This window comes from Stegostoma tigrinum, chromosome 43, assembly GCF_030684315.1.
Source record: "Stegostoma tigrinum isolate sSteTig4 chromosome 43, sSteTig4.hap1, whole genome shotgun sequence".
Lineage (NCBI taxonomy): Eukaryota > Metazoa > Chordata > Chondrichthyes > Orectolobiformes > Stegostomatidae > Stegostoma > Stegostoma tigrinum.
Genome location: NC_081396.1, coordinates 711,391 through 720,913, shown reverse-complemented (window position 1 = coordinate 720,913; position 9,523 = coordinate 711,391).

Here is a 9,523-nt window from a genome sequence, read left to right as displayed (position 1 = left end):
CTCTTATGCACACACACAGAAACACACAAACACAGTCTCACACAGTCTCTCTTATGCACACACACAGTAACACACAAACACAGTCTCGCAGACACACGCACACACAGAAACACAGTCTCACACACACATGGACACAGACTGAGTTAGGAGCTGTGTTCCACCGACAGGGACCAGCTTCAGAAAGTGACAGATGGATCCTGTGGCACGGCCTGACTTCAGCAGCAGCTCCAGTAGCGACCTGGGTGGACCTGGAGCTGTGGGGTCACAGCCGGGGATACAGAGGCTGCAGGAAGTAACCCAGTGCTGGGCGAAATCTCCCTCTCCCTTGTCCTTGCATCTCAGTCCCACTCTCTCTCTCTCTCTATTGTTCAGATCGTGTGGCTCACCCTGTCTCTCTCTCACTGTCCATGTCTGCCCAAGACTCCCATTCTCTCCCATTCTCTGTTCAGCTCTCCCTCTCGATAATATGCATACATAGATATCTCTCCCCCTCTCAAAGTATATATGTGTGTATGTGTGGAATTCCATGTATCAATCTCTCTCCCTTCATATGCACAAATGTCTGCATATTGCATCAAATATCCACCCACCGCCATCTCCGCCTGTCGGCCTTTTCCTCAACACAACTTCAGGCTGTTTGGCTTCAGACCAGTTATCAACTAATCAACTTCATAACAATTCCCTCACCCCAGAGAAACAACACAGTGTGGAAAACTGTCTGAGGCCAAACCACAGAGCATTACAAACTGCCAGGAACACAGCTCCACAATGACACATCTGCACAACAGGCACAGCCGGGAAAAACAGGGCAACATTAAACACAAGCCCTAAGGAAAAACACATTAACCATCTCCACACTGTCACAGGACACAGCACAGTCTCTCCCTCCCTGTTACAGAGCGTACTGATGGGTGTTCATACCACAGTCTCTCTCTCTCCCTGTTACAGAGCGTACTGATGGGTGTTCATACCACAGTCTCTCTCCCTCCCTGTTACAGAGCGTACTGATGGGTGTTCACACCGCAGTCTCTCTCCCCTGTTACAGAGCGTACTGATGGGTGTTCACACCGCAGTCTCTCTCCCTCCCTGTTACAGAGCGTACTGATGGGTGTTCACACCGCAGTCTCTCTCCCTCCCTGTTACAGAGCGTACTGATGGGTGTTCACACCACAGTCTCTCTCTCTCCTGTTACAGAGCGTACTGATGGGTGTTCATACCACAGTCTCTCTCCCTCCCTGTTACAGAGCGTACTGATGGGCGTTCACACCGCAGTCTCTCTCTCTCTCCCTGTTACAGAGCGTACTGATGGGTGTTCACACCGCAGTCTCTCTCTCTCCCTGTTACAGAGCGTACTGATGGGTGTTCACACCGCAGTCTCCCTCCCTGTTACAGAGCGTACTGATGGGTGTTCACACCGCAGTCTCCCTCCCTGTTACAGAGCGTACTGATGGGTGTTCACACCGCAGTCTCCCTCCCTGTTACAGAGCGTACTGATGGGTGTTCACACCGCAGTCTCTCTCCCTCCCTGTTACAGAGCGTACTGATGGGTGTTCACACCGCAGTCTCTCTCTCTCCCTGTTACAGAGCGTACTGATGGGTGTTCATACCACAGTCTCTCTCCCTCCCTGTTACAGAGCGTACTGATGGGTGTTCACACCGCAGTCTCTCTCCCTCCCTGTTACAGAGCGTACTGATGGGTGTTCACACCGCAGTCTCTCTCCCTGTTACAGAGCGTACTGATGGGTGTTCACACCGCAGTCTCCCTCCCTGTTACAGAGCGTACTGATGGGTGTTCACACCGCAGTCTCTCTCCCTCCCTGTTACAGAGCGTACTGATGGGTGTTCACACCGCAGTCTCTCTCTCTCCCTGTTACAGAGCGTACTGATGGGTGTTCATACCACAGTCTCTCTCCCTCCCTGTTACAGAGCGTACTGATGGGTGTTCACACCGCAGTCTCCCTCCCTGTTACAGAGCGTACTGATTGGGTGTTCACACCGCAGTCTCTCTCCCCTCCCCTGTTACAGAGCGTACTGATGGGTGTTCACACCGCAGTCTCTCTCTCTCCCTGTTACAGAGCGTACTGATGGGTGTTCATACCACAGTCTCTCTCCCTTCCTGTTACAGAGCGTACTGATGGGTGTTCACACCACAGTCTCTCTCTCCCTGTTACAGAGCGTACTGATGGGTGTTCACACCGCAGTCTCTCTCCCTCCCTGTTACAGAGCGTACTGATGGGTGTTCACACCGCAGTCTCTCTCCCTGTTACAGAGCGTACTGATGGGTGTTCTCACCGCAGTCTCTCTCCCTCCCTGTTACAGAGCGTACTGATGGGTGTTCACACCGCAGTCTCTCTCCCTGTTACAGAGCGTACTGATGGGTGTTCACACCGCAGTCTCTCTCCCTCCCTGTTACAGAGCGTACTGATGGGTGTTCACACCGCAGTCTCTCTCCCTCCCTGTTACAGAGCGTACTGATGGGTGTTCACACCGCAGTCTCTCTCCCTTCCTGTTACAGAGCGTACTGATGGGTGTTCACACCGCAGTCTCCCTCCCTGTTACAGAGCGTACTGATGGGCGTTCACACCGCAGTCTCTCTCCCTGTTACAGAGCGTACTGATGGGTGTTCACACCGCAGTCTCTCTCTCTCCCTGTTACAGAGCGTACTGATGGGTGTTCATACCACAGTCTCTCTCTCTCCCTGTTACAGAGCGTACTGATGGGTGTTCACACCACAGTCTCTCTCTCCCTGTTACAGAGCGTACTGATGGGTGTTCACACCACAGTCTCTCTCTCTCCCTGTTACAGAGCGTACTGATGGGCGTTCACACCGCAGTCTCTCTCCCTCCCTGTTACAGAGCGTACTGATGGGTGTTCACACCGCAGTCTCTCTCCCTCCCTGTTACAGAGCGTACTGATGGGTGTTCACACCACAGTCTCTCTCTCTCCCTGTTACAGAGCGTACTGATGGGTGTTCACACCGCAGTCTCTCTCCCTCCCTGTTACAGAGCGTACTGATGGGTGTTCACACCGCAGTCTCTCTCTCTCCCTGTTACAGAGCGTACTGATGGGTGTTCACACCACAGTCTCTCTCTCCCTGTTACAGAGCGTACTGATGGGTGTTCACACCACAGTCTCTCTCTCCCTGTTACAGAGCGTACTGATGGGTGTTCACACCACAGTCTCTCTCTCTCCCTGTTACAGAGCGTACTGATGGGTGTTCACACCGCAGTCTCTCTCTCTCCCTGTTACAGAGCGTACTGATGGGTGTTCACACCGCAGTCTCTCTCTCCCTGTTACAGAGCGTACTGATGGGTGTTCACACCACAGTCTCTCTCTCCCTGTTACAGAGCGTACTGATGGGTGTTCACACCGCAGTCTCTCTCTCTCCCTGTTACAGAGCGTACTGATGGGCGTTCACACCGCAGTCTCCCTCTCTCCCTGTTACAGAGCGTACTGATGGGTGTTCACACCGCAGTCTCTCTCTCCCTGTTACAGAGCGTACTGATGGGTGTTCACACCGCAGTCTCTCTCTCTCCCTGTTACAGAGCGTACTGATGGGCGTTCACACCGCAGTCTCCCTCTCTCCCTGTTACAGAGCGTACTGATGGGTGTTCACACCGCAGTCTCTCTCTCTCCCTGTTACAGAGCGTACTGATGGGTGTTCATACCACAGTCTCTCTCTCTCTCTCTCCCTGTTACAGAGCGTACTGATGGGTGTTCACACCGCAGTCTCTCTCTCTCCCTGTTACAGAGCGTACTGATGGGTGTTCACACCGCAGTCTCTCTCTCTCCCTGTTACAGAGCGTACTGATGGGTGTTCACGCCGCAGTCTCTCTCCCTCCCTGTTACAGAGCGTACTGATGGGTGTTCACACCGCAGTCTCTCTCTCTCCCTGTTACAGAGCGTACTGATGGGTGTTCACACCGCAGTCTCTCTCTCTCCCTGTTACAGAGCGTACTGATGGGTGTTCACACCGCAGTCTCTCTCTCTCCCTGTTACAGAGCGTACTGATGGGTGTTCACACCACAGTCTCTCTCCCTCCCTGTTACAGAGCGTACTGATGGGTGTTCACACCGCAGTCTCTCTCTCTCCCTGTTACAGAGCGTACTGATGGGTGTTCACACCGCAGTCTCTCTCTCTCCCTGTTACAGAGCGTACTGATGGGCGTTCACACCGCAGTCTCTCTCCCTGTTACAGAGCGTACTGATGGGTGTTCACACCGCAGTCTCTCTCCCTGTTACAGAGCGTACTGATGGGTGTTCATACCGCAGTCTCTCTCCCTGTTACAGAGCGTACTGATGCTTTTACTGAGTTGTGTTCTTTTCTGAACTGTATCACCCCGTGTTTTAGCCAGTGCTATGGTGGGTATTTCATATTAACGGGTGTGAGTCAGTGCTGGCTGACAATCTCTATAAATAGGATGTTGCTTCATTCGGTGTTTGTTGAAGTAATATGCGAAATGATAGAGCATCAGCGCTGTGGACCAAGTCCTGAAACGGGAGATAAACAGGAAGCCGCTTGATTACAGGCTGATGGAAAGCTGTTGATGTGGGACGTCCTATCATTAAGCAGAAAGCACATGGTTCCAGTTGGAGGTCACACTGAGTGTGGTGGTTAACCGAGCGAAATCATTGCCATCGAGCCTGGCACTTTCTCATCCGCCATCAGCAACTTGCCTGTTGTGATGTTCTGCCTTTCAGCCATGCCTCTCCCTCTCCCTCTCTCCCGCTCCTCATTTCCCCTCATCTGGCACCATCCCTTCAGGGTGACTGCAAAGGCTGTGGGCCCTGACCCCACACCAGCAACAGCACAGGAAACTTATGTGTTCGAACTTGCTGCTCCCTCCCTCTCCTCACCCTCACCCTCACCCTCACCCTCACACTCTCCCTCTCCTCACCCGCACCCTCACCCGCACCCGCACACTCTCCCTCTCCTCACCCGCACACTCACCCGCACACTCTCCCTCTCCTCACCCGCACACTCTCCCTCTCTCCCACCCTCACCCTCACCCGCACACTCTCCCTCTCCTCACCCGCACACTCTCCCTCTCTCCCACCCTCACCCTCACCCGCACACTCTCCCTCTCCTCACCCGCACACTCTCCCTCTCTCCCACCCTCACACCCTCACCCGCACACTCTCCCTCTCCTCACCCGCACACTCTCCCTCTCTCCCACCCTCACACCCTCACCCGCACACTCTCCCTCTCCTCACCCGCACACTCTCCCTCTCTCCCACCCTCACACCCTCACCCGCACACTCTCCCTCTCCCCACCCTCACCCTCACCCGCACACTCTCCCTCTCCCCACCCTCACCCTCACCCGCACACTCTCCCTCTCCTCACCCGCACACTCTCCCTCTCTCCCACCCTCACCCGCACACTCTCCCTCTCCCCCACCCTCACCCGCACACTCTCCCTCTCCTCACCCTCGCACTCTCCCTCTCTCCCACCCTCACCCGCACACTCTCCCTCTCCTCACCCTCACCCGCACACTCTCCCTCTCCTCACCCTCTCACTCTCCCTCTCTCCCACCCTCACCCGCACACTCTCCCTCTCCCCACCCTCACCCGCACACTCTCCCTCTCCTCACCCGCACACTCTCCCTCTCCTCACCCTCTCACTCTCCCTCTCTCCCACCCTCACCCGCACACTCTCCCTCTCCTCACCCTCTCACTCTCCCTCTCTCCCTCTCCTCACCCGCACACTCTCCCTCTCCCCCACCCTCACCCGCACACTCTCCCTCTCCTCACCCTCGCACTCTCCCTCTCCCCCACCCTCACCCACACACTCTCCCTCTCTCCCCCCCTCACCCGCACACTCTCGCTCTCCTCACCCTCACACTCTCCCTCTCTCCCACCATCACCCGCACACACACCCTCTCCTCACCCGCACACTCTCCCTCTCTCCCACCCTCACCCGCACACTCTCCCTCTCCCCCACCCTCACCCGCACACTCTCCCTCTCCTCACCCTCGCACTCTCCCTCTCTCCCACCCTCACCCGCACACTCTCCCTCTCCTCACCCTCACCCGCACACTCTCCCTCTCCTCACCCTCTCACTCTCCCTCTCTCCCACCCTCACCCGCACACTCTCCCACTCTCCCACCCTCACCCGCACACTCTCCCTCTCTCCCACCCTCACCCGCACACACACCCTCTCCTCACCCGCACACTCTCCCTCTCCCCACCCTCACCCTCACACTCTCCCACCCTCACCCTCACCCGCACACTCTCCCTCTCCTCACCCGCACACTCTCCCTCTCCCCACCCTCACCCTCACACTCTCCCTCTCCTCACCCTCACCCGCACACTCTCCCTCTCCTCACCCTCACACTCTCCCTCTCTCTCACCCTCACCCGCACACTCTCCCTCTCCTCACCCTCACACTCTCCCTCTCTCCCACCCTCACCCTCTCACACTCCCTCTCCCCACCCTCACCCGCACACTCTCCCTCTCCTCACCCTCTCACTCTCCCTCTCTCCCACCCTCACCCGCACACTCTCCCTCTCCCCCACCCTCACCCGCACACTCTCCCTCTCCTCACCCTCTCCCTCTCCCTCTCTCCCACCCTCACCCGCACACTCTCCCACTCTCCCACCCTCACCCGCACACTCTCCCTCTCTCCCACCCTCACCCGCACACACACCCTCTCCACACCCGCACACTCTCCCTCTCCCCACCCTCACCCTCACACTCTCCCACCCTCACCCTCACACTCTCCCTCTCCTCACCCTCACCCGCACACTCTCACACCCTCACCCTCACACTCTCCCTCTCCTCACCCTCACCCGCACACTCTCCCTCTCCTCACCCTCACACTCTCCCTCTCTCTCACCCTCACCCGCACACTCTCCCTCTCCTCACCCTCACACTCTCCCTCTCTCCCACCCTCACCCGCACACTCTCCCTCTCTCCCCCACCCTCACACTCTCCCTCTCCCCACCCTCACACTCTCCCTGTCCCCACCCTCACCCTCACACTCTCCCTCTCTCCCACCCTCACCCGCACTCTCCCTCTCCTCTCCCTCACACTCTCCCTCTCTCCCACCCTCACCCGCACACACACCCTCTCCTCACCCGCACACTCTCCCTCTCCCCACCCTCACCCGCACACTCTCCCTCTCCTCACCCTCTCACTCTCCCTCTCTCCCACCCTCACCCGCACACTCTCCCTCTCCTCTCCCTCACACTCTCCCTCTCTCCCACCCTCACCTGCACACTCTCCCTCTCTCCCACCCTCACCCGCACACTCTCCCTCTCCTCACCCTCTCACTCTCCCTCTCTCCCACCCTCACCCGTACACTCTCCCTCTCCTCACCCTCTCACTCTCCCTCTCCCTCTCTCCCACCCTCACCCGCACACTCTCCCTCTCTCCCACCCTCACCCGCACACTCTCCCTCTCCTCACCCTCTCAATCTCCCTCTCTCCCACCCTCACCCGCACACTCTCCCTCTCCTCACCCTCACACTCTCCCTCTCTCCCACCCTCACCCGCACACTCTCCCTCTCCTCACCCTCTCACTCTCCCTCTCTCCCACCCTCACCCGCACACTCTCCCTCTCTCGCTCTCCTCACCCGCGCACTCTCCCTCTCCTCACCCGCACACTCTCCCACCCTCACCTGCACACTCTCCCTCTCCCCACCCTCACCCGCACACTCTCCCTCTCCCCACCCTCACCCGCCCACTCTCCCACCCTCACCCTCACCCTCTCCCTTTCCTCACCCTCACCCGCACACTCTCCCTCTCCCCACCCTCACCCTCACACTCTCCCTCTCCCCACCCTCACCCTCTCCCTCTCCTCACCCTCACACTCTCCCTCTCTCCACCCTCACACTCTCCCTCTCTCCACCCTCACACTCTCCCTCTCTCCACCCTCACACTCTCCCTCTCTCCACCCTCACACTCTCCCTCTCCCCACCCTCACCCTCACACTCTCCCTCTCTCCACCCTCACACTCTCCCTCTCTCCACCCTCACACTCTCCCTCTCTCCACACTCACACTCTCCCTCTCTCCACACTCACACTCTCCCTGTCTCCCACCCTCACCCGCACACTCTCCCTCTCTCCCCACCCTCACACTCTCCCTGTCCCCACCCTCACCCTCACACTCCCCCTCTCCTCACCCTCACACTCTCCCTCTCTCCCACCCTCACCCGCACACTCTCCCTCTCCCCACCCTCTCCCCATCCTCTCTCTCTCCCTCTCTCCCACCCTCACCCGCACACTCTCCCTCTCTCCCCACCCTCACACTCTCCCTCTCCCCACCCTCACACTCTCCCTGTCCCCACCCTCACCCGCACACTCTCCCTCTCCTCACCCGCACACTCTCCCTCTCTCTCACCCTCACCCGCACACTCTCCCTCTCCCCACCCTCTCACACTCCCTCTCTCCCACCCTCCACACTCTCCTTCTCCCCGCCCGCACACTCTCCCTCTCCCACCCTAACCCTCACACTCTCCCTCTCCCCACCTGCACAGTCACGCTCTCCCTCTCACACTCTCTCCCTCTCCTCACCCACACAGTCACTCTCTCCCTCTCACACTCTCTCCCTCTCCTCACCCACACAGTCACTCTCTCTCCCTCTCCTCACCCACACAGTCACTCTCTCCCTCTCACACTCTCTCCCTCTCACACTCTCTCCCTCTCCTCACCCACACAGTCACTCTCTCCCTCTCACACTCTCTCCCTCTCCTCACCCACACAGTCACTCTCTCCCTCTCACACTCTCTCTCCCTCTCCTCACCCACACAGTCACTCTCTCTCTCTCTCACTCTCTCCCTCTCCTCACCCACACAGTCACGCTCTCCCTCTCACACTCTCTCTCCCTCTCCTCACCCACACAGTCACTCTCTCTCTCTCTCACTCTCTCCCTCTCCTCACCCACACAGTCACGCTCTCCCTCTCACACTCTCTCCCTCTCCTCACCCACACAGTCACTCTCTCTCCCTCTCACTCTCTCCCTCTCCTCACCCACACAGTCACTCTCTCTCCCTCTCACTCTCTCCCTCTCCTCACCCACACAGTCACTCTCTCTCCCTCTCACTCTCTCTCCCTCTCCTCACCCACACAGTCACGCTCTCTCTCTCTCCTCAGCCACACAGTCACTCTCTCTCCCTCTCACTCTCTCTCCCTCTCCTCACCCACACAGTCACACTCTCTCCCTCTCCCCACCCACACAGTCACTCTCTCCCTCTCACTCTCTCTCCCTCTCCTCACCCACACAGTCACTCTCTCTCTCTCTCCCCACCCACACAGTCACTCTCTCCCTCTCACTCTCTCTCCCTCTCCTCACCCACACAGTCACTCTCTCTCTCTCTCCTCAGCCACACAGTCACTCTCTCTCCCTCTCACTCTCTCTCCCTCTCCTCACCCACACAGTCACACTCTCTCCCTCTCCCCACCCACACAGTCACTCTCTCCCTCTCACACTCTCCCCCTCTCCCCACCCACACAGTCACTCTCTCCCTCTCACACTCTCTCCCTCTCCCCACCCGCACAGTCACACTCTCCCTCTCACACTCTCT